Source organism: Emydura macquarii, unplaced genomic scaffold (assembly GCF_026122565.2).
Source record: "Emydura macquarii macquarii isolate MOO-44397 ecotype Brisbane River unplaced genomic scaffold, CSIRO-AGI_Emac_v2 contig_1253, whole genome shotgun sequence".
Taxonomy (NCBI): Eukaryota; Metazoa; Chordata; order Testudines; family Chelidae; genus Emydura; species Emydura macquarii.
In genome coordinates, this window is record NW_027131390.1 from 69,669,888 (window position 1) to 69,695,807 (window position 25,920).

A 25,920-nucleotide genomic window follows, 5' to 3' on the forward strand; every position below is an offset into this window, starting at 1 on the left:
CGTTGATGTGCAGGAGTCTCTCCTCCCCAGACCAGAACCCCTGAGTGTCTAGGTTGGCGCTGATGTGGGTTCCCCATCCTACATCCAACACATCGGAAATTAGGGTGACTGATGGGACCGGTTCCCTGAATGGAACGTCTTTCATCACTGCCCTGGGCGTCTGCCACCAGTTTAGGGAGGCTAGGACAGGATGGGAAACTGTGACCACCCTGTCCAAGTGGTGTCTGCTCGTCACATATACCAAGGCCAACCATGCCTGAAGCGGTCTGAGTCTAAGGCGAGCTAGTCTCACTACGTACATGCAAGCCGCCATGTGGCCTAACATCTGTAGGCAGTGCCTGGCTGTTGTCATGGGGCATCAGTGCAACTGGGAGATGATAGAGACCATCGCCTCGAAACGTGGCTGAGGCAGGAAGGCTTTGGCCTGGGAAGCGTCCAGGGTGGTCCCAATGAATTCTATGTGTTGCACTAGGGTTAGTGTGGACTTCTGCTCGTTTATGAGCAGTCCCAGCCTGCTGCACATGGAGCAAGTGAAGGTCACGCTCTCCTGCACTTGGGACCTGGACCTGCCCCTGATTACCCAATTGTCCAGGAATGGAAAAATTTGCACATCCTTTCGTCTCAGGTGGACAGCCACTATCGCCATGCACTTGGTGAACACCCTTGGAGCCGAAGACAGGCCTAAGGGCAGGGCTGTGAACTGGTAGTGGGAGCCAGCCACCGTGAAACAGAGAAAATTCCTGTGGCTGGGGAGGATAGACACATGAAAGTATGCATCCTTGAGATTGAGGGCGACATACCAGTCTCCTGGATCCAGGGAAGGGATTATGGAGACTAGGGAGATCATGCGAAACCTGAGTTGTTTAACATATTTGTTTAGACGACGCAGGTCTAATATGGGTCTCAGACCCTCCTTCACCTTGGAGATGAGGAAGTACTCAAATAGAACTCCTTCCCCCTTCTGCCTTGAGGGACCATTTCCACCGCTCCTACGTTGAGGAGGGTGTCCACTTCCTGCAAGAGGAGTTGCTCATGAGAGGGCTCCATGAAGAGGAACGTAAGGGGAGGGTTGTTGGGGGGAGAGGGGGTTGTAAACTGTAGGGCATAGCCCCCTGAGACTATCCGAAGGACCCAACGGTCCGATGTGATCTTTGCCCATTCAGGATAGAAGGGCCTTAACCTGTTTAGGAAGGGGTGGGGCGGATCCAGGAGAGCAGTCAGAGTGCCACCCTCGGGCGCACCATCAAAATTGTCTCTTCTGGTTGCCCAACCTCCTGGGGGGCCCCTGCTGGGGAGCTGAGGATGAGCTGGGGGATTGGTTTCTCCTTCTAAACCCCCTATTCCTATCTCTATTTCTATAGGGTTGGAAAGGTCTGGGCAGAGGCCTTAGCTGCTGCTGCGCCTGGGGCCGTTACTGACGCCTGGAAAACTGGGGTGTGACGCTTTGTGGGGGCATCGGCTCTCCCAACAACTGTCCCCCCTGGGAGACCCCAAGTCACTGGATCGGCAGTGCCTGTATGTCCTCGGTCCCGGATGCCCTTCCGGAGTCTTCCGGAGAAGACTCAATGGGCCGGGTCCAGTGCATCTCCGTACTCGATCCTGCCCGTACCGACGGCACAGGGGAGTGTCCGCACTACACATGCTGCTGCTGCTTCTTCGGTGCCAGCGATGTTGCAGGTGCCGAGTCAAGGCCAGTGCCGGCAGTGCACTCTGTACCAAGGTCACGCTTGGTGCCGAGATGGAGCGGGCTGGCTTGGACACCGGGTGGAATGCTGCCTCCAACAGGGCTTTCAACCAGATCTCTCGGTCCTTTTGAGTCCTGCAGATCTTGCACTTCTCTTTTCTGTGGGCTTCCCCCAAGCACTTAAGGAAGCGGTCGCGGAGGTCGCTGAGTGGAAAGGCCTTCCCGCAGGAGGCACACAGCTTGAATCCCGGCAACTGGGGCATAGCCCGGCCGCTCGAAGTGCCCACAAGGACTTGCCTTATTTCTAACTACTCCTAACAACAGTTAATAACTACTTATCTAACTAACTCTAACTTAGAATATCAAACAAGTCCAAACAAGGGGAATAATACTTGCTGAGTGCAAAGCTAGTTCCAGCAACCATCACGGGTGGAAAGAAGGGACTGAGGGGGCATAGGGCTGGCAGTGCCTCATATACCGTGGCATGTGCGTGGGGCGCCGGAGCCGGCCCTACGGGATCAGCTAAGGGGAAAAAAGTTCTGGGTAACCGTGCACAGAGGCATGCACACACCTATAGTGGAATGGACATGAGCAAGCACTCGAAGAAGAACTCCATAATCCCGTAACAGCAAGCAGAATAAAACAAATACTTAAACTACGGATTTTCCCTCAACACCACCTTTCAAAACATGGCAAAAATAAAAAATAGAGATGTTTCCAGTTCTGATGGTTGCCCCATGTCCTCTAAGTCTAAACTTCTTTAATATGTGCATGCTTATCCCTAGATCGTTCATTTACAAAGTTTGCCTTCAATATGAAGTTTTGTAGATGCCACCAGTAAACGTAATTTTATTAAGGGAATAGAAAGATAGTTTAGGGGAGAAATAAAAGGAGGACATTTTATTTACATGCACTGTAAAATATACTATGCTGAATACCATGTTGTTTGGTATGTTTTATTTAACAACACTTTGGAACAACTCAATACTTGTGATTGCCAGATAATTTATCTCTCTGTCAAGAAAACACCTGTACTGTGTGCTGTACAGATTTTACAAAGTAGAAATATTAGGAAATTAAACTGAATGAATGAAGTGTCAGAACTGCTCAGGAGAGTGATCATCTCACTCTGTAAACCCCCAGAGGATTCATATCCTAATAAAGAGATTCTTATCTCTCTGCATGGTAAAGTCATGTGGTTTTGGAGCAGAAGATTCCAAGTTCTAACCCTGTTTACAGCTGTGAAGTCCAAACGGTCACACCAAACTGAGTATTGGAGCTGATAACCAAATCACTGAATAGTTAAATAGTGATAAGAAATAAGATGGCTTCAGAGACTTCCATGAGTATCTGTTATAAGGAATTAATTTACCATAAAATAAATTTACGCAAGCTTTGTTCCTGTGGCCAAGGACAGATTCATTCCTAATCCTTCTTTGAATGTTATTAACTTCTTGAATATCATTGAATGTATAGTATGGATGAGGAGATTAGATGTACCACTGCAATATAGTGCCTTATCTAAATACCGTGTACCAGGGTGTGCTAGTTCTTCAAAGCAGACCACAGGCCCGAATAGTTTTGTTACCTAATTCAGAGTCCTTCTGGAGCTAGTAGATTCCGGAGAGCATGGGAACAGGACTATCAGTAGCCTTCCTTTTTCCAGTGTGAGAGAGACCAGGGAGGAAGAAAGATCTGTTGTGGGTCTCACTGCTGAGATATTCTGGAAAGGTACAGGCTGCTTTAGAGATTGAGAGAAATCCTGGGGAGAAGTAGGCTGTCAGGCCCCTCTCTGGAGAGGAAACACTTGGAAAGGTAAGGAGCTCTGAATCTCTCCATAGGTGCCTGGGAGAAAACCTAAGAGGTGCAAGAGGAACATAGGAGACAGCCTGTAAAAAAAGAAGGCTTGAGCAGAGGTCTCAGTGATGTTAAAAGGTCATAGCAAGAGGTATAGGAAGCTGGCAACAGGCAGTCTTCATGGGGTGTCTGAAGAGAGGTTGAGCTTAGTAAGTGAAGTGGAAAAATTTAAGGATGGATCAAGGGGCTGCTTCACCATTAGAGTCTCAGAGCTGGACCTCCACCAAAGAGGAGACCTGAAAGGGGCTGTCAAGTGAAGTGTTGCTGTCATGCCCTGGAAAAAGGAAGAATACTGAGAGCCTCAAAGGAAGGCAAAGCCCCTAAGAGACGCTGGGTAAAGATGAAAAGAACCTTTCATTTCCCTCCTCCTAGGAAGAAAGACTTCATTCACAAACAGATGATCTGTGACCCAATATGAGGGAGTTGGGATGGATTGATACAGAGAGGCCAGACATGAAGAGGAGCTGGGTGAAGAATAGTTATTGCAACAACTCGTTTTTTAGATTTTTCATTACGCCAAAAGATGTTGAATTTTTGTTTTGGCCAGAGGCAGAAACTACTGTACCAGAGGGGTTTCACCACAGATAGCAGCTGCATCTGAAGGCAACAAGTAAGCAAACTTCCTCACACCCTGTAATATCTCCAGGCCCTGAAATATACACTATGAAAGTACAGTGGAATCATTTCCCAGTGAAATCTTTTTCTTTTATTTTTTCCAAAGAATTTCAGTATCAGCAGAGATTCCCTATAGGCTGACTTTGAATTCAGACTTCAATTCATTGAAACAATTTGGGACTTTTAGGCTACTTAAACAGCTGTCTACTTATAACATATCCTCAATCGCTGTAATATCTGAAAGCCTTCTGAGAGCTTTCCAAGCACATAAAATTTGACATAACAATTTATGTCCTCTTTCCCAAACAAGACAAATAGATTATATCATTTGTAGGTTTTTTTAACCTGTTCTTGTTTGCTTTGGTCTTGTGTGTTTGTTTTGTGATGAATGTGTTTGAAGAAATTATCAAGGGAAAGCTGAACTGAAAGAATAGGTTTTGTATTTGGTTCTGAAGAAAATGAAGAGCCCTGTGGTTGTTTACATCTCTTGTAGGTTCTGTAGTCTAAGCCCACCTGCTGACTCCAGCAGAGCTGGGCAGAGAACAGTAATTCAGTTTCCTGGAGGATTTCAAGATTTGTTTTTGTTCTGATTTAGAATAAAGAGTCGGGGATCTCGGGAGATCCCTGACTTTGGGGCAGCCCGCCAGGCAGACTGCCTCAGAGTCAAGGGTCTCTGAAGCCTTGAGTCCCCAGAAGTCCACCAGGCAAGCTGCTTAGCAACCAGGTAGGTGAACTGGCAGGAAAACTGGCAGGTTTCCCATCAAAGCACGGATTCCACTGGAGATGTGTTGAAATCTCACCAACTCCGTGAAACACTTTGATTTTGATGAATTGGCAAATTTTGATGGAAAACATTTTTTGTCCAAATTTTTCCGACCAGCTGTAGTGTCTGGAACTCACGAACCTCTCTGTGCTGGCCAACAGTTTTGTTTTGTCCTCTATCGTGAGTGATCCTGGTCGTGAAGGGAGACAGGATCCCAGTCCTGTGGACAGCTTTGAGTGTTGGGACAGTGTTAGAACTTGAACTGGATTCTGCATTCAATGTAGAGCCAGGCGAAAGAGCAGAACACCGGAGTGAAGAGATCACTGTAACCTGTGTTGCTTAGCAAGATGATCTTCTGCATGGAATATGATCTGGAGCTTTTTTAAGTGTCTGTGGCTTCATACTTAAATATCAGGTGCCATGGCAGTGTCCACAGATAGAAGTTAGTGGGTTGGTTGATTTCTTTGTTTGTGTGTTTGTTTTTTTGCTGCAGTGGCTACCAATAGAGTATCCCTGTATCTGAACTCAATGATAATGTTTCACTATATGTCCTAATTCACAAAAAACCAGAGGTCGCCGGGACGCTTCATAGGAAGTTTCTCCTTTTTGTATTTGAAAAGGTTCAGAGCTCTAGTTTTTGATATGACACCTTCCCTCTCCTGTCCAGAACTTAAAGGTGTGTGGGGGAGGGGGTGGGGAGGAAAAAGAGCCACCTTCCATAGTGTTTGGAAAAGACATTACATAGATCATGAAATCTGTTACATAGAAGAAAAATTATTTAATGTAATTTCTTTGTGTGCAAGAAAAAAAAACACATGCAAGTTATTATCGGCAAGTAATATGCTATATGACACAGTGTGCTGCTGTGACAGTGCACTGACTGGCAAATTGAAATGCTTAACATGATTAGGGGCCATTTGTTGCAATTCCAGGGGCTCCCAATTGAGCTATTCTGATTGACAGCAACTGAGGATCTGGCCCCAGGTAACCTATTATTGAAATATAGTATTCAAGAAGTTAAAAGATGATTGAGATTTAGCTGAGTTAGGTTACCTGGCTCCTTTAAATCCTGAATTGCCAACCTACAGCCTTAAGCTCAGTCAGCTAGCTTCTTAGAAAGAAGATTGAGAATGAGTATGAGCAAAGGGTAAAATTCTCTCTCTGACCTTTTGGAATACCCAAGAGAGATGGAAAGAATTGACTGCAAAGGGAAGGATTTAAGTTGACATGACAATTTTAAGGTTAACCAGCTGCTTGCTGACATTTTTGGTAAGTGTTATACTGCATCATCTGCAATTCATTTTTCTGAATTGAGTCCCTCTGCTCTGTTGCTTGATAACACAACATTCAGATACCCTACATGCAATACTTTATATATATTAAAAAAGAGAGAATTTTTTTTTACATTCCTATTTGCTGCTGTTTTAGTGCTGCTGCTGGATTAGTGAAATTCCTGTCTTGTATAAATAGGACTATAAAAGCAAGAGGGATAAAGAAGTGCTGAGGTTATTTTTTAATTTGTTGTGGTGTGTAATACACCAATATTAACTACAGAAAGAAATGAAAATTACAGTATTGAAGCAATGCTACATAGGATGTTACTTTTTTAAAAGTGTGCGATAAAGCTGACCTGACCCAGTCACTTGCACCTCCCATTGCATTTTGTGTGCGTGTGTGTGTGTGTTTGATATTTAATAACCTGCTATGACATGAGTTTTCCTCAGGCTGTTCTTATAATGGTTTTTCTTATAAACAATGAATGCTTAGATTGTTCTTTTGGACCTCCTAAGAGGCTTGGAAGGGGGACATGTAGGCATCACACTTACCCATGGAGTTGGAGAAAATCAGGGGAGGCAAATACTTGGGAGACAATGTGTGTCACCCCAATCAGTCGTGCAGGGATTTCACAACAAAATGAAAAGTGACACAGACTCTTCAAGATCAGTGGGAGTACTTGTGCTTAAAGTTAGGCATTTGCTCAAGTACCTTGCTGGATCACAGCCCTGGTCCATATTCACTTGCCTCCCCTCCTTCTAACTGTGGATTCCATGTTCCCAATAAGTGTTTAGCAATGCAACTCAGTGCAAATTAATTGTGCGTGTTCAGAGTATTACTCTGGTCAGGTCTTATTTTGGACAATCAAACAATTTGCATCCCAGCATTCAAAGGCATTTCTCCTCACTGAGGATGGATTTCCAATCCAGACTTCAGCTTTCCATTCCCAGCTGTTGCAGTACTAGAGCTGTTTAGTGTGGGGCGGGGAGAGGGGGTTGATTTGTTTTTTCTTTTGTTTGTTGTTTTGGGAGAGGAAGCAGGGGAGTCAGAAGAATTTGTTTATAATAGGGAAAGAGTTCATTTCCACTATTTTGTACTTTAAAATGGCTAAAATGTGGTCAAATAATATTTTTTTAATTTCACTTTCATGAAATACCAATTCTGAAAAAAATTACCCCAAAAGCTGATTCTCTTGGTCATCATTTTAAAAAGGGTTAGAATGGAAATGTTTATATAACCTTAACTGTCATAGTTACATCCATTCCTTCAGTAATTATGTGTGAAGACTCATTATGTGGCTAATAATTGGAAAACAATAATCTTTATTGATCTCTCCATGAAAGTTATTTATAGGGAAAATTCATCCAAGGTACTTATTAGCTTCAGGTCCTTAAGTTCTATGCAAGCAAGCTGACAGGTTTGATTCAGGTGAGTAATACCAAAATGCATTCAATAATTTTGAAACTCACTAGATCTCCAAAAACCTTTTGCATGTTTCAAAAAGCTTGGGGAGACAGTGTTCTAGTAGTAATATCAATACTCAGTGAATCAGAAAGTGAATTATATTTCCAACTCTGCCTCAGTTTCCCCATCCGTAGAATATGCTTTACTTTTGTAAAAACAGTTTGAAATCTTCAAGGTATTAAAATAGGCAATTAGCAGAGTTAACGAGAAACGTATGTTGTTAGTCAATACAAGTGACTGCCAGAAAGACAGGTTATTTGGCAACTGTTTCATAGGAAACCTATCTACAGCATACCAGGTTTCAAACATGCTATATAGTATGTGACATAAGGGAGAGACCACAGTTTACAGGCTGAGTCAAAGCGAGAACAGGGTAGTCATGACAGCAATGGACAACGTGATCAACAACGTGACAGAACCTAAAACACAAGTTGTGCATCTCTGGCACATGCGCTGGGATGTGGGCAGACAGTTATATCCTTTCTATTACAACCGTCCATTCTGTCTTTTTTTTTCTTTTACAGATCTAATGTAATATATAATTAGACATAGTAAGTGGGTGTCAGGGCTTGGATTAAAACTTGGGAGTTCCTGGCTTTCATTTTGATGCCCATGTTACTAGTGTCACTGGGAAAGTTTTCAAAAGCATCTAAGTGACTTAGGTACTTAAGATCTAATTTTAAAGTCAATTAGGAGCTGACGAGCATAAATCTCATTGAAAGTCAATGGTTCAATGCCTATGTCACTTTAGAAAATGGGATTCAGGCTCTTCACTTCTGAAACCTTCACCCATTGCATCCAAAAGATACTAACTGGCCACTATTACACTGTGACTGAGGGGTTTTATCTTCATACCTGTGAAACCAAATAAATTATTTTTAGTAGAGAGGTTATTTTACTTTGCATTTGGAACTGGTGCAACTGTTGCAGAATACTGTGTCCAGTATCCACAATTCAAGAAATAAATTGGAAAGGGATCATAGAAGAGGCACAAGAATGATGAAAGGAGTAAAAAAAAACATGCCTTATAGTGATAAACTCAAGGAGCTCAATCTGTTTATCTTAACAAAGAGAAGGTTAAGGGGGGTGACTTGATTAGTCTGTAAGGACCCACAAAAGGAACAAATATTTGCTAATAGGCTCTTTAGTCTAGCAAAGAAAGGTATAGGATGATCCAATGGCTGGAAGTTGCATCTAGACAAATTTAGTCTGGAAATAAGATGTACATTTTTAAGTCAGAATATTTAACCATTAGAACAATTTACCAAAGATCGTGGTGGATTCTCCGTCACTGACAATTTTAAGATCAGGATTGGATGTTTTTCTAAAAAAAAATATATGCTTTAGGAATTATTTTGGGGAAATCCCATGGCCTGAGTTATACAGAAGTTCAGATTACATGATCACAATGGTCCCGTCTAGTCCTGGAATCTATGAATGTAATACATCTTGTGCTTATTAGCTCAAAGAATCCAAGAAAATAATCACCTAGGAAATAACTTATTTAATGCTAGAACTCAAGAGGTCTCGAGGGGTGAGCCCTACTTCAAACTTCTCCAGAGTCTCAGAGGGTTTGCTCACTGGAGACTGAAGGCCAGTTTATCTGCTGGTGTAAATGGGTGCAGTTTGACTTTCATGTGTGTCTCTGAAATGTGCACACAGTTGAGCTGCACACATCTGAGAGAAAACAGGGAGGAGGAGCTAATAGATGAAAGTCCTCAGCCAGGAAAAAAAACTAGAGCTGGTTGAGAATCTTTAGGCTAATAGGTTTTTTTCTTCAAAAAATGCAAATTCCTCACAACTGAAACTGTCTGTGAAACAGGGTTGGGTTCAGCTAATTTCATAACTCAGAAATATGTTGATAAAAATGTTTCCAATTGATCAAAAATAAAAACCACGTTGACATTTTCTAAATGGACAAATTCCAGGTTTGTGATTCTAGATGACTTTTCATTTAAAAAAAAAAATAATAATAATTAGACTGAAAAAATAAAGAAAAAGGTCAAAATTGAAACAAAATGCTTTAATTGACCTAAAACAACACTTTTTTTGGTTTGTAGATATTTTCATCCCAATTTGGTGAAGAGGGAGAGAATTTTGAACTCTCAAATGTTTGTGGAATGGGAAAAGTGTTTCCCTCCCAGCTCTAAGTAGGACAGCTCTGGCCTGTGTGAGTGAACATGGTGGTGCCATTGCTTATAACAGCGGCTCCCTAGTTTTCCTCAGCTATTCAGGATGGCCCATCTTGTAAAAACAGTACAAATTAGTGTAAAATTCTATTATAAGCTAAGAACTGACCCCCACTAATTTCAAGACCTTTCTCAACCTACAGTGCTTGTCTCATCAACTTTCACTTTGTAACCCCATCTTTCCATGTCGCCTCTTCACATCCCTTGGACTTCTCCCCCCTTGCTATGTAATGTCTGATTTAGATTGTAAGCATGTCAAGGCAGGGACCTATCACTCTTTAATTGTCTGTAAATAGAGGTGGTTGGGAATATTCCATTGAAAATGTTTTTCTGACTGGAAATGCAGTGTCTGCAAAATTGGAATTTTCCTTGCAGAGAATCTTAATATTTGTGAAATATTTGACTCTTTCAAATTGAGATGTTTAATGTCAGCTCATGTCAGAATAGCTCATCTTGTTGAACTGACCTGAAACATTTCATTTTGAATCAGTTCAAAAAAACATTACACTATATTTCCCAGTCATGCATTGTCTTATGGGAGTTGTAGTGTAGATTTCCATTCTATCCTGTGAGCCAAACTTTCTTCATGACTACATCTTGCATAATGCTATGCAGATTTCCTCTGAGCAAGCTCTGTGTGGTGCATTATGAAAGTCATGTGATTCTGCATGCATCATGGGAGATTTAATCCAGCCAGGATGCCTGGCTCAGAGTGGAGAATGAAGGGCATCAGACTCCCAAACGACAACTTCTATGAGGCAATAGAAAAATACAATTTAACGTTGAACTTACCGGAAACGAAGCATTTCAGGTCACTTCAATAAACCAAAATGAAAGGTATTGATTTCAGAAATGTCAAAACTTTTCAGTCAAAAATGGTGAAGAAAAATGTTTAGACATTTCTGAAATTGAAACTTCAGAAATTCTGTGTTGTGAAAACAATTGAAATCTCAATTTTTTGTTCCAATTTGGGACAAACAAATGTTGAGTTGTTGGAATTTCTCAAGGGATGGAAATTCTGAATTGCACTCAATTTTATCTGTAATGGATCATGCACACCTATCGTACTATGTTAATAATAAATATAAATAATTTGCCACTTCACCCTATTACAAATGACTTTCTTCTATAGTTGTTTCATAGTCTACAGGAGTAGTTTAGGGTTTTTTTTCTCATTATTCTATATTTAATTCGTCTATCAAATTGCTATAGTACAGCGACAATTGTAAATATAACTGACCATATTCAGATACTTTACACTTTGATTGCTTTTAACTAATAGCTTTTTATTTGTAAACAATCCTTTAATACTTTTCTATACATACTAAAGGTACTTCATCCAACCTTACATCATTTGAGCAACCAAACTTTTAAAAAGGGGCCATTAGAGTCAGTGCAATTACCCCTGATATTTTATAGAAACCGAGAAACACAGAGTGTAGAAAACTACTTTTTTATATACATGCTGGTAGCTGTCATAGTTTGGGAGCCACAGCTGTTTAAAATTGCAGGTTTTCAATGGCAAGCCTCAGCTATCACTATAATTATTATTATTTTATCAAACAGAATCCTAGGGAGTATTTTAGGCTGACAAAAGACTTCTAACTCTTTGTTTATTCATTGCTCCCTGTACAGTGCCCTCCATACCTGCTGATTTAAAGTACCATTCCTCCCCTCTTTAATACCTACTACACCAGGAAGCAAAGGTCTTTGATAGAGACACACTAGTGTCTGGATGAAGAAAACAGCAGATCTTTTGATCTAAATATAAATGAAGCAACATGAGGAACTTTAAGCAACAGTCTTCTGGCAAAAATACCCAGACCTCAAAATATGGAGCATTTCAATATCAGCTATGCAGAAATAACACCCTGATGATCCAGGAAAATATAATCCTATCTCTATCTATAGAATAGCTATAGTAGGGCAGCAGCAGTGCAAGCAATGGGTTTTATCCTTGTGCTGGCAGGACCTGCTCAAAGTAAAGGCAGCTATTTGAGTCTCCGTGAGTATTCATTCACTGGCCTCTTTGCTTGTAATCTCAGATGCCAATGCTGTCAATTGCAGTGATTTTTTTTTATATGGACACTTCACCGGGCATTTGAAATAGGACACCAAATTTTCATCAGATGGTCAATTTTTGGCCACTAACAACCTAGGCAATAGTCAAGACAGTGATCGCACCTTTATCCACTGCACATCCTAAACATAATTTTAAAGGAATTGCAAATAAGCAGCTTCAAAACTGCAAATCTCTAGGGAAAGATCCATACCTGAAGTAATGTAATAGGTCTGATATGTAACTCCTGTATTACTGATAGAATGAACACATGTAACTTCTCTGCCTAATCAGTAGGTGCAATCAGGTGCTATGTTTTGTTATAAATATCACCATATGCCAACTCAGTTTCAGGTGCAGTTGTATGTGGATGCAAAATTATGTCCAACATTGGAGGCTGAGTTGATGAGGCCTTTACAAAAATCATTCCCTTTTGTGTAGAACTTTGTTTAAACTTAGTGGTTTCATTATTAAATAATGACAAAAAAGAGCTAGACTGAATTCTGATTATTTTCTGTGGCTTTTCTATTGTTTTAGATATCTAAAACTAAGCAATAATTTTATTTAGCTGAAAAGTCATTGTTTAGCTGGTACTATCATTAATTATTAGGGACAGACAATTAAAAATGAAGATGAAATACCGTACACAGTAAAATATAGTAATTATTTCTTTAGATGTTATGCTGAAGTTGGAATTATGTAACATACATTTGTCTCACAAAATAGCAAATTGATCTGTTTACAATATAGTTGGGATGAAAAAAATCAGTGATTACTTAACAATCTATAATAATGGAATTGTTCAAATGGTGTAATATGGCATTAGCAGCCTCTTTTAAAACAAATGTGGCTCATTAATTTATGAGCTTATTGATCCCAATAGATTTAGAACCTTCCAAATATACTCTGCAGAGATATGCTAGCTTTGGCTAGGTAAATATGTCCTATTCAATTGCTACATCACGAAATACCAGGCCAGCTTTGAAAAGACATATTGTGGTCCTGAACATGCCGAAAAAAGAGTCAGAAAAGAGCTTTTTTTTTTTTTTTTTTAAACTACATTGCTTTAAATTATAGCAGCAGAGGAGTCATGGGGCTGGACCTTGAGAGTCATGGGACCTTGAGAGGTCATCTAGTCCAGTCCCCTGCACTCATGGCAGGACAAAGTAATATCTAGACCATCCCTGACAGATGTTTGTCTAACCTGCTCTTAAAAAATCTCCAATGATGGAGATTCAACAACCTCCTTAGGCAATTTATTCCAGTGATTAACCACCCTGACAGTTAGGAGTTTTTCCTAATGTCCAACCTAAACCTTCCTTGTTGCACTTTAAGCCCCTTGCTTCTTGTTCTCTCCTAAAGTTTAAGAAGAACAATTTTTCTCTCTCCTCCTTGTAACAACCTTTTATGTACTTGAAAGCTGTTATAGAATCATAGAATCATAGAATATTAGAGTTGGAAGGGACCTCAGGCGGTCATCTAGTCCAACCCCCTGCTCAAAGCAGGACTAACCTCAGCTATATCATCCCAACCAGGGTTTTGTCAAGCCTCACCTTAAAAACCTCTAAGGATGGAGATTCCACCACCTCCCTAGGTAACCCATTCCAGTGCTTCACCACCCTCCTAGTAAAAAACTTTTTCCTAATGTCCAACTTAGACCTCCCGCCCTGCAACTTGAGACCGTTGCTCCTTGTTCGGTCATCTGCCACCACCGAGAACAGCCTAGCCCCATCCTCCCTGGAACCCCCTTTCAGGTAGTTAAAGGCCGCTATCAAATCCCCCTCACTCTTCTCTTTTGCAGACTAAACAAGCCCAGTTCCCTCAGCCTCTCCTCATAAGTCCTGTGCTCCAGCCCCTAATCATTTTGGTTGCCCTCCGCTGCACTCTCTCCAACTTGTCCACATCCTTTTTGTAGTGGGGGGCCCAAAACTGGACACAATATTCTAAATGCGGCCTCACCAATGCCGAATAGAGGGGAATAATCACTTCCCGTGACCTGCTGGCAATGCCCCTCCTAATGCAGCCCAATATGCCATTAGCCTTCTTGACAACCAGGGCACACTTATGTCCCCTCTCAGTCTTCTCTTCTCCAGGCTAAACAAACCCAGTTCTTTCAGTCTTGCCTCATAGATCATGTTTTCTAGACCTTTAATCATTCTTGTTGCTCTTCTCTGGACTCTCTCCAATTTGTCCACATCTTTCCTGAAATGTGCCCAGAACTGGACACAATACTCCAGCTGAGGCCTAATCAGCACAGAGTAGAGCAGTGAATAAGAAATGGGAAAGCCCTGTTAGATCATATTGTCATTTCTCCTGCCAGTACAGGACTGTGGATTTCTCTGAGTGTTACTAGTACCTATTTCTTCCTTAGCAATATTGTAGTTGAAGGAATTTTGTTATCTGTGAGTGTAGATATTGATTATTTTTTATACAAATCTTGACATAATTGCAAAAGATAATATCAGCACTTGTAATATGTGATAAAATGAAATACAGTACTCTAGGCTGATTGCGTAGATCATGGTCTGACACACAATGAACTGGTTTGTGTATACTAGTGCCACCTACTGTATAGAATCTAAAGAAAAACTGCTCTACTGTATGCCATTGGTTTGATGCAGATTTGACTTAAAATCTCCTTTAGGTCAAGAGATAAGAGCCTAGATTATTTTAGAGAAGGAGATTCTGACTAGTTCCCCAATACCACCGAGAAATTCTGAATGGCCATTGTGCAGAATGATGACAATCATGAAATCCTAGGTGGTTATTGATGTGTAGCAAAACATTCAGGTGCTCAAAATATATGGGAGGTTGTGGTCATGGAAAAATTAACACGCCAATTACGTACTCAGCAAAATAGACAGAGGACAAACAGATATTTAGGTATTTGGTTATCTATTTCAGTAGTCAGAGAAAGTACATTCACCTGCAAAAAACAAACAAAAAAAAATCCCAGCATACCTGTCCAATTTTTAAAAAATATTAACATTTGATAGACATACCTGGTCTGTAAAATGTGTATGTAGAGATTTCATTCAACTGAATCAAATCATTAGAAATGACATAAGTGGTAGAATGTAATACGGTATCACCCTGATAAATAGAAAGTTTGATGACTATATTACTGTCTAATGTCTCTTTAAACAAAAGTTATCTGTTGGAATGATTGTTTTGTTTCTGATATTTACATGGCAAGGATTTGTTAACTTATTAAAACTTCCTAAATAAATAGTTTAAAAAAATGAAAGGCAATGTTTGTTCTTAATTCCTGCAAGGATCTTCTCTTGCAGCCTCTCCTTTAGTACCTTAAAAACTATTTTTAAGTTATAATTTGTACTTCTATTTTTGTCAGGTAATTTTCTAAATGTGAGTATCAGTCTGACTCACTTGGTATCCTCATAAAAGCATTTTTCCACTAAATGAAATGCTAAATGCTTCTCCTAGTTCCAGAGTTCTAATAGAATTAATTAATCTGTACATGGATCTATTAAAACTGTAATTAGCTTCTTACAGGTATTGTGGGTCACTTACATTTCTGATTATGGCACTTTCTTGTGTGTCTTTTGAACTTTTGTGATTCCTTAATTGCTTGGCTAAATAGCTAGGGCAAAGAGCCCAATCATGTTTTCATTATGCATCCAAAACTCTCATTGACTTCATTAAGAGATCTGAGTGCACAAGGAATGGAGGATCAGGCTTCAAATAGAGCAGCTTTCTTCCAAATACTTGAAGAGTGAATACTCCAGGAAGAAGAGGAATTATCTATGGTGTTCCAGTTATAATACTTGTCCAATATTTTGTATAATGTAATATAATACTTGTCCAATATTTTGTAAAAGAAAATAGGCTGAATATCAGAAAAAAATGTCATAGCAGTGAAGTCTTCCTTCCAAGGAAAGTCAAACAGGGCTAGAGTTTGAAATAGAACCTGGGACTCCTGGCTATCAATCACCTGGTCTAACTATTGGAACACACTCCTAAGCTTGAGACAGCAAACATTAAAGGATTATCAAAAACAAATGTATCAGGTTGATGAAGTGTTTAATTGGAGTTGTTAATATGCAGCACATAGCTGGTGAATGCCAAATTCTTCATGTAAACACTACAGGAGATATTATGTTGTACTACAGCGAGTGATATTAAAGATCCTCTTTATGTGAAAATTATATTTATGCTAGGTTTTTATAAACTTTCAAGTGACGTCCTTATCATACATAAATGCTTCTGTGGCTTCAAACAGAAAAGCACAATATGCAAACAGAAAAGAAACAAATATTCATTTTCTATGGATCCATTCACCCCTCAGAAGATGTTCTCTCAGTGGTTGCAATGAGGGTCTTGATTATACAACTTAGATCTGCATGACATCTATTTGGTCTAAGCTGCTCTGTTATGTGAAAATTCAACCATGTCTTTCTTTTATGTCTATTTTTTTTTATTCCTTTTCCATTAAACTGGATTCCTTTAGTATTTCTGCAGATATTTGTTTCAGATGAATGTCTAAATAAATTCAGTAGGTGTTCCTGTTGGTGGACAGCCAGCATGCTTTCTGACTGTTTTAATTTACAATATCTGATATAGGATTCATGACCTTGTATGTTTCCACAGTGCCTTTCCATTATAGAGCAAATTCCCTCCCCACATTTTGTAAGAAGTTTTGGATTTTTTTTAAAGTGCAATCATAGATCTTTCAGTTCTGGCTAGTGAGAGACAACAGCCATCTTAGTAATTATTTGGCTGGTGTAATTAGTAAAAAATCACAAATAACTCTTGCCTTCGAACTGTTAGGATTGCAGAAAATATTAAGAAAATATTTCATGTGTCTGTGCACTCAATGTAATTTGCTATGAATACACTACTTCATAATATATTATACATGACATTTCACTTCAGGGATGGCTATTACAGAACAATAACTGGGCTGCAACAACTAGAGCACTTGCACCTCTGCATGTTCCGAACATCTGTCTAGCCTTTGTTCCAGTTGGTCCCAAGGCATGGATCTAACTCAGAACTCTGACTTGCTTCAGCTGCTGGGACTGTTAATACAACACCCATTTGTACAACTGGAAGTAGAGGGCATTTTAGCAGTGGTTTGTCACTCTGAGAAGGCTGCAGTGTGCCTGGATGAGGAGATCATGCAGGTATGGTGGAGTAGAGACAGCTGATGCAGGTTCTGATAGCTGTGAAGTCTCCCTTTGCTGACCAGTGCTGCTGGAGCAGGACCTCAGGATGACCAGCAATGGGTCCAAACTTCCAACTGAGGAAGCAAACCTTCATAGAGCTGTGTGAGGAGCTTGCCTTGTTTCTCCAGTACCAGCAGATGAGGAAGGCCAGACCGGTCCAGAAGCGGCTTGCAACTGCCATCTGGAAGCTGGCTACCTCAGACTGCTACAGGTCCATAGCTAACTAGTTTAGTGATGGCAAGTCAAGTGCTGATGCTGTTATGGTTGAGGTCTGTGAGATGAGTATTGCTGTGACTTATCCACAGGTAGTGATCATTGCTAATGTCCCCAAAATAATAGCTGCCTTTGAGAGAATGAGATTGCCCAGCTGTGCTGTTGATGACACACATGTGCCCATGGTCTGCCCCTCTCCCATGGTGCATGTGAATGTCAACCAGAAAGGATACTATTCATTATGATTAATGATAGAGGCAGGTTCATTAATCATGAAGTGTACCAGCTGTGTATGATACCTGGGTATTCTGGAGATCTGGTTTGCTTATTTGGACAAGAAGGGACTTCATTCCTTCCCACTAATCCAGTATTAATGGGGTATCTGTGCCTGCTGTTCATTAGAGGGCCCAGCCTATCTTCTATTGCCCTGAGTCATGAAGCTGTCCCCTGATGTAAGAGCCCCTGGTAGAAGAAGGTTTAATGAAACACGGAGCAGTTGTAGCATGGTGGCAGAATGTGCATTACTCAGGCTGAAGGCATGATGGCACTTCCTAAAGATGCTTTTGGATGCCAGTGTGCCCAGTGCCATTCATGCTGTTAGGGGGTGTGACACACTGGGTGAGGATAAGGATAAGGTGAAGAGCTTTTGGCAGATGAGGGCTAAAGACAGTGCTGATTTACAGGCTCAGTACAGGCCATCAGAAAGTGTGCCTCTGGTAACTAAAGCAGTGTCCAGGAGCACAAGGGTTGTAAGGAACGCCCTGTGTGTCTCCACATCTTGGCTCTGCACAGGGAAATGCGATTATGCGGAGTAATGTGATTTGCCTGTACTATACATATCAATTTATTTATTGTTACTTCGATTGTGCACTCTTTTGAGTTTGGGACTGTCGTTTTGTTCTGATTGTACAGCACCTAACACATTGGGGTCCTGGTCCATGACTAGGGCTTCTAGGTGCTATGGCAATACTATTACTAATATTGTTATGACAGTCTAACAAAGGCTTTGGTTTAAACTTCCTGCCTCGCTCTTGTTGCACTGGGGTAGAGTGAACAAGGTACATCTGCCCATGCACACTTCCATTCCAAGAGTACATCAATCGGCTCAGTCCCCACCCTACCCCAAAACTGTCCAGTGGCTGCACAGCATGCTAGCATGGAGGAGAGCTGACTGTTGATAACTGCACCAGGGAGACCCATGTTGGGGGCTGAGTCTGCTGCCTGCTGGCCATCAGGCGAAGCAGCTACAGTTCCCTCTGTTGCTGTTGGGTGTCCCTCATCACCCTGTTGTGCTCAGAGTACTCAAAAATCATTCTGTCCTTGTCCTGCTACAGCGTTTCCATTTGCACTTCTAGCTGCCGGTCTGACCTGTGGCCAAAGTCCTTCTGCATGTCCCTGCCCTTCTCAATTTCCCCCTGCAGGTTCAAGGTCATCTCCTCAAGAGGCCTGGCTATATCTTTTTGCCAAGAGAAAGAGAAAACGTTTCTCACCTCTAACATTCTTAATCACACCAAGGACACTAGTTGCACCTTCTGCCTCCTTGATTTGCCTTTATTCCATCTCTCTGAAGTTGCCTGCTCAAAAGCAGCAGCATCCCATGTCACCAGCCCACTGGTGAATGGTAAATACTCCATATTTTATTTTTAAAAATTCAAAAAGTTTGGGAAGGAGGGGTAGTGGGATCTCTTACCAGTGATGGCATTAACATTATTTCAAGCAGTGGCAGCATTAAAAGAGGTTAATATGTTGGCAATTTGTGACTGGAAGAGAGAGCAATTTTCCCAGACCATCCATTTATGGCAGGGAAACAGTTCATCTGGTGACTGATTAGCAAACTGATGACTGGAAACAGCTAATAAGTTGGTGGGCAGGGGTGAAATTTTGTGGATCATCATCAGTTTCTCCTGTATGAACAGTTCCTGAGCGTAATCGCTCAAATTTTCACCCATTCTTAGTAGAATACACAAACCGGATGCTGAATTAGGATGCAGAAGCTTCCTGACAACAGACATGATTTTCAACCCACTGGACAGAATATCAAGTACTGACAGTACCGGGAGACATTTTAAAGTACTCTGCACTTAATACATCCACAAATCATACAGTGAGATTTATAATCTAGGCTGCCTCTGGCAATACTTTAATACTAGTGCCAGTATAAGAAAGTGCCGAGTGTGTAGCCACAGATATGCTTATGCTGTATTTATCCCAGCGTCCGTAGGCACTGCAGTCATTGTCAGTCAAAATCTCAGTTTTGAAAGCCTGCAACAGTGCATGCTAGAATAAATCAGTAGCTGAATGTTTAATGTTTTTCCTGTTTGGAATCCATCCTGGATTGCACATGTCCAGGAGGCAGAGCAGTAGAAGGGGAAAGAGCCAAGGAAATGGCATGGCTTCTGCCCTCCACTGAAGTAAAGGCCACCCCACAGCATGTAATATCCCCCATAACGATAGTTCCATCGGTCATAACCCGGCAAACCCCTCCCACTTATGCTGTAATTTCCTCGTATCAATAACAAGGATGGTGGCAGGCTCTTACCCAGTTGTGGCTCTGATGTCACTTCCTCTCCATTTCATTCTCCAGCCCCTTCCCAAAACAGTCCAGTCGACTCCAAGCAGAGGATATCCTCCAGTCCCCCTGCCTGTGTGGTCTGCTCCCCCACTGGAGTCTGTTCCATCTACTCTGTTCCATCTGTTGTCAGAGTCTGTTCCAGCTCTTCAGGTTCCTCTGGCCCCATTCCAAGAATAACTCCATTTGGTCTTCAAGAGCCTGTCCAGAACAATACCAAGCTCTGAGCAGGGTCAAGCACCCAGTCAATATCTCTGTAGGAGGTGCAGGTAGGTTGATGATTTTTTCTAGACTTGCCATTGACGTCTCTTGTCTTGAGGTCACAACCTTCAGCTTTTTTCCCTCTCTCTGCACTCAATTGCAGTCTTGATGTTCTCCTTTGCCTCCATTCTTGGAGGCGTTATTGTACAGGTGAAGATTTTGGCTACATCTCTCCAGAACCTTGTTGTGAGCCAGTTAGTAGAATGCTGGGATGAGGCTGTCCTAGATGGTATCTCTGTTCCAGCGCTTTGTAGAAGTGAAGAAGGTTACAGGGAATGTGGGGTTTAAATGGCAACAAAGTTTATATAAACTGATAGGTGAGTTCTGGTGCAGAGGAAGTGAAAAGGACAGGAAAACACAGTCCATAGAGAATTCTGAAATGGTATTGGAGGCCTATCAGAACCAGAGTTCTGTAACCCATGTTTCAGTCTGTTTCCACACTGCAAAGTATAGGTTAGGGCCCACATTAAAGTGGGATCTGGACTGTAACCTATACCTCCATCAGGGTGAGCAAGCTGAGGTTCAGAGTACATATAAACTTGGGTCTAGGGGTTTTGTGTGTGGAGAGCAAGGGAGGGTTGGGATAAAACCCAGGTATGAGCCTGAGTTAACTCTGCAATGAAAACATGTCCCTGAATGTGCAAATTCATTCATTCATTTCATACAAATACTTTACACTTGTTTTTGGAGGAGGATATAATTATAGGTCCTTGGTGGTCATTGAACAGCTTGTATTTGTATTTTAGAGGTAGGTACAGGACCATTAATTAGATCAGATAAGCTATTTCCTTTCTGCATTATTGGCTACAGTAGTTCAGGTCAATCATTTATTATCCAACCTTTTAATGCTTAGTTTTTGGAGTGATATTCTTAATGTTTAAACAGAGAGATGGCATACCTTTGAGTTGATTATATTTCCTAGTTATATTTGTGCTTCAGTCATTGAATTTTTCTTTGCAGAGTATTATTGATCTGGTCTAGGTTAGTCTCTATATTATCTCCAATTATTATTTAAGCAATGGTTAAGTATCTGATTTTTATTCCAGTTTTCTGTTTCAATATTGATAAACATTGTGTTCTAAATAATCTTTTTAAATGGATGGATATCGAGCTGTTTCCACACAACTTCCTCTGTCAAATTTAACACAAAACACCTGGACATCATACCACATAATTTTCTTTAAAAAAAAAAAAAAAAAAAAAAAAAAAAAGTTTGGTAATTATCTTTGTGCTCTGTTAAGTGTCAAAGATTTGATTAAACAAGGCCTGATAAATCAAACAAGACAAGCACAGAACAGCATGCCAGTAACTTGGAAAAACCATTAGGTCATCTGGAGACATCAATACCTGAATTTATATAAGCAGAGGTGTTAGAAAAAACCTGTATGCCTTTGAATACTAATAAAGCTGGCCAGTAATAAGTATATTAAAATAAAATTGAAGTGCACATTGACAAAGTAAACAACCGTAACCAGGATTACAGGGAACTATTTCCTTAAAATCTTTCATGAGGAGTAAAATCATTCAGATATCAGAAAGCTTAAGACTTCTGGGGGATTACTCGTGTGCTTAATTTTAAGTCCATGCTTAAATATTTTGCTGGGTCAGCATCTACAAGCCACACACAGGACATAAAAAAAAAAAAAACAGACATTAAATGCTGGCTCATTAGCCCCACCTCTGGCCTGTAAACCAAGCATAACACTTAATCATCCTGTATTCATTAAGTTTAACTGATGAATGAAAACAAAGCTGAAGTCAAACTGACAGAAAAGCATAATTTATCTAAAAGAAAATATAAAATTCAGAATTGATCATTTATAAAATTCACCACAGACCTTATTTCTCATTTTAAAATCAGTATCAGTATGCACATTGTTTTATTATGATTTTGTTTTATTTATGGTAACACCTAGTAATCCCAGCTGAGATTGGGCCCACATTGTGCCACACATTGAGAGTCCCTGCCCTGAGGAGTTGAAATTCCAAATAATTCTGTTGATTAAATTATTCCTGATATCCATTTATTACTAAGGCAAGAAAATTAAATCACATTGGATTTCTTCAACTCTAGTTTATTTTAAGACTCTGTATAGTCATGCTCTGAATACAGGAGTCCATGAACTAAAAATGAAGTAACCATTTTTTTTCTGCAGACAGATATGGCATTACATTGTTATCACCTTTTCTGCCTTTCCATGTATTTGTGAGAAATGGTAAGTGTCTTTCCTTATCAGATATGTATTGTTCCCAACCACATGCTGATATCTGATTAGAACTCAAACTCTGCAGTTGATGTGAGCTTTAGTATATACCCATTATTAACCCACAGAATCCAGTAATGTTGTGGGGTCACTGACCTAAAGGCATTTTACCTGTCCAAACCTTAGCTCAGGGTTCTGTGTTTATCCTGCAACAGGTGATGGTATATCACTGACACCTAAAACATAGCAAGAAGCGATTTGCATTACATTTTAACTGTATATCTAACAATTTTATACTTGTACACACGCTTCATCAACCCTTGTCTGCAGTGCATGTAACCATGCTCTCCCAAAACGGCCAGTTATTGTACACACTATGCTGTTGATTAAGTTGTGTATCGGTTCATTGGACATATCTAGCAGTGCACTGATACAGGCCTGATGAACAAACTAATGCTACCCCAAGCAAACTAAGGGCCCAATCCTGCAAGCTTTAGTGATGAAAGAGTGGCAGCTGATTGCAGAGTCTAGCATTAAAACTGTATACATCCAACGTGTCTGCCAGCACTCACCTTTGCATTGCTTCACTTATTTTGGTTTAAGTCCTCCAGAGCCTATACCAGGCTACAGGTACTTCAAATTATTGAAAAGAGTTCAATAAAAAGCCTAAAAAATTATCAGTTCTTCATGGACTGTCCAGTGATAGCAGAAACTGGTCCACAATTTCCCAAGCCAGAAATCCACACCAAAATTCCACCACAACCTCAACCACCTTCACCTCAATGTTTATGAAAAATTGTATAGGCTTTACTCAAAAGCTAACAAATAAATTCTGGCAGACCAAGGAGGTGAGCAGATTCAATGTCATGAAAAAGGGCCTGCCAGGAGCCCTAATGCCGTGCTCTTCACTGTAGCTGCTACCTTCTGGACATTCAAAAGCATCCCATGATCCAACAAACTCCACAATGACAAACTTGTGCTGCAGATGGTCAGCTCCCGCTTCTGTCTACTGTAACCTGTACCAGTTCTTCCATTTCCTTCCCTGCCTCTCACCATCCTCTCGCTCTTTCTTGTATTGAGACACAGCCAGTTAGCCCTCATCCACTCCCAAATTTCATATAGACTTTGAATAACCCATGCCACTGCACCAGCCAAGTCAGACTTGATAGAGATGTAGAGCTGAAGCTGATGGTTGAGATTAGACATAGCAGTGGAAGCACAAAACTCTGATCAAGCTTTGTTAAGCAGAGAGGCATCAGTTTTCAACAATTTTGCTTTGAAATTTATGTATTTGTGCTATCTAAATCTACTTACTCTTGGGGATGAACAAACTGGCCAGATGACAAGCTGAACTAAAATCAAACCCTAGTTGTAATTCACACAACTCAATTAATTTTTCCCCCTTCATAATTATCTATTTATTTTATTTTGCCACACTGCTAGCTTCAGCGAGGACCTAAAGACAAACTGATGAAGTCTCTGGGGAACCTTTCAGCTCATCTTCCGCTGCAATGTCTCCATCAGAACAGGTGAGATTTTTTTCCTCGACCCACTGTTTTGAGTAAAAGCAGTGGTTGATGCAAAACAAGACTGTGAGACTCTCCTCGACCCCTGCACAAGCACAGGAATTATACCTGAGTCTCCAACATGACAACACAAACAATTACCACTAAGCTAGGAGGCTGACCCCATTTGTCTCTTTTCTGTAAGATTTCTGTATGACAGCAGCTTGTTTTTTACTTGGCATCTGTTTTCTGCTATTGATAGAAATGTGCTATGTTATCAGCAAAATCACCAAGTAAGTGGCATTTTCTTTACTTCTACATTTGTTGTTCACCTGCACTTGTCAGATTACACTTGTCCCGCTAGGCTAATCCTTTGCCAAAAACAAGGAGTGAGAAAATACTTCTTTCTGCCTGCCTCACTCTTCTCTCCTTTCAACTGCCTAACCCTTTGTCTTCTGGAACAAAACCTGTTGCCTGCTATAGATCCACTGTAAGCCAGGTAAGCTTTTCTGTGATGCCTAACACACTCCTGATGTCAGAGAAATCCTAGTGAATGTTATCAAATGAAGTTTTGATCATTTATTAAGTTCAGAGTAACTTGTATATGTCCCTGCATTGCTTGTTGCGAGTTAAAATTGAGGAAGGAGATGTGTATTTTAAAATACTGTTTTTCTCCTGGTAAACATAAAATATTGTTTGAGCAACCCATGTGAATATTACTGAAAAACAAATATGTTTGCCATTTGCAACCTTGTGTCTACTAAAGCATCATGTGATGGGGGTGTTGCCATAACTAGGAAATCTTGTACTAAAACGATTTTTATTGTTCTTTGCATAGCAATCTATGCACATTGCTATGTAACATCTTGAACCTAGTAGTGAAGGGGTCTTCTGCACCAGTCACTGTCTTGGTAAACCCCAGACAGTTGGGTTCAAAATAACCTTAGGGTTATTTGCCGCCGTCAGATCGATTTATCTGGATCGATTGAGTGGCAGTAAAGACCTGCTCATTTGATCGGGAAGTCGATTCAATTAAACCACCTCCTCAAAAGGCACAGCGTAGTGGAAACGGCGCGCAGAAGAGGATTTAGGAAGTCGACATAAATTACGCAAACTACTCTGTGTAGCTTGTGTAACTCCAGTCAACTGCCACTGAATTTCCCCATGAGTATAGACCAAGCCTTACAGTCTGACTTAAACCTTCAGTTCTGAGTTAACCTGTTAATGATTCCCAGGTATTCCAGGATGAATGCACCTGTTATGCTGCTGGATATAACAATTTCACTGCTTCCAATGGAGTAGTAATATCGAACACCAGCACAGTAGGTATAGTGAAGGACTGGCAGTGAGGAAGTCCTTAACCCTTGAAATACTGACAATTTCTAGACTTTCAGACTACTTAATAAAACTTAGGAGAACTAAACCTTTGGAGACTCTTCTGCTGTGCCCAGATAGTGAACACAAGTTTCACAAAATCAGCTATTGTGTAAAGACTGACATCCGGATACTGCCAGATAAAATAAGAATGGATTTCCTGCTTGGAATCTGAATTCACTTGCTTTTGTAGGTTTCTCAGACTCATAAGAATATACTTTTAAATGCAGTATGTGAGGATTTCACTGGCTGATGCCCACTGAAGTCTATGCAAATGGCACAGCTATCACCTGGGCTGTAAAATCACCTTTTAATGGAAGAGATTAAGGCAAATTATATAACTGCCTTCATTTTTTAAAGATAGGCCTAGAACAGTAAAAAACTTGTTCTTTTGCTAATTTCATCCCTAAACTACAAAGATCTGGTCCCCTCAGATTGGGGACCAGATCTACTCTTTCTTTCAACCATCCATTTAAACAGTTAATGTCCCTTTCTGCCAAAGCAGGAGTTTATGTTTCAGTTTGAAATTCTGCTAATTCTGAGTTTCATACTTACCATGGTCACTTTCAGGCAGTGTCAGTCGGTTTACTCCTCTACAAGGAATGTCATACAGATATATAGAGGTTTCTCAAATTAATATTTTACATGGAGACCATATCTTTGGAGCTTCAGCATCATGATTTCGATTCTAGGTAGTGCAAT

The 25,920-nt window shown here is 40.6% G+C and overlaps 1 long non-coding RNA gene across 1 annotated transcript in view; it reads left to right on the forward strand.

Moving 5' to 3' along the window:
• The window catches only part of LOC137154143 (uncharacterized), a 70,035-nt gene that overhangs the window by 6,795 nt on the left and 37,320 nt on the right, over window positions 1-25,920 (forward strand). Inside the window, exons 3-4 of the long non-coding RNA XR_010920105.1 lie at window positions 22,292-22,351; window positions 23,783-23,868. This is a non-coding gene — a long non-coding RNA (uncharacterized lncRNA). The remainder of the gene's footprint in view (window positions 1-22,291; window positions 22,352-23,782; window positions 23,869-25,920) is intronic.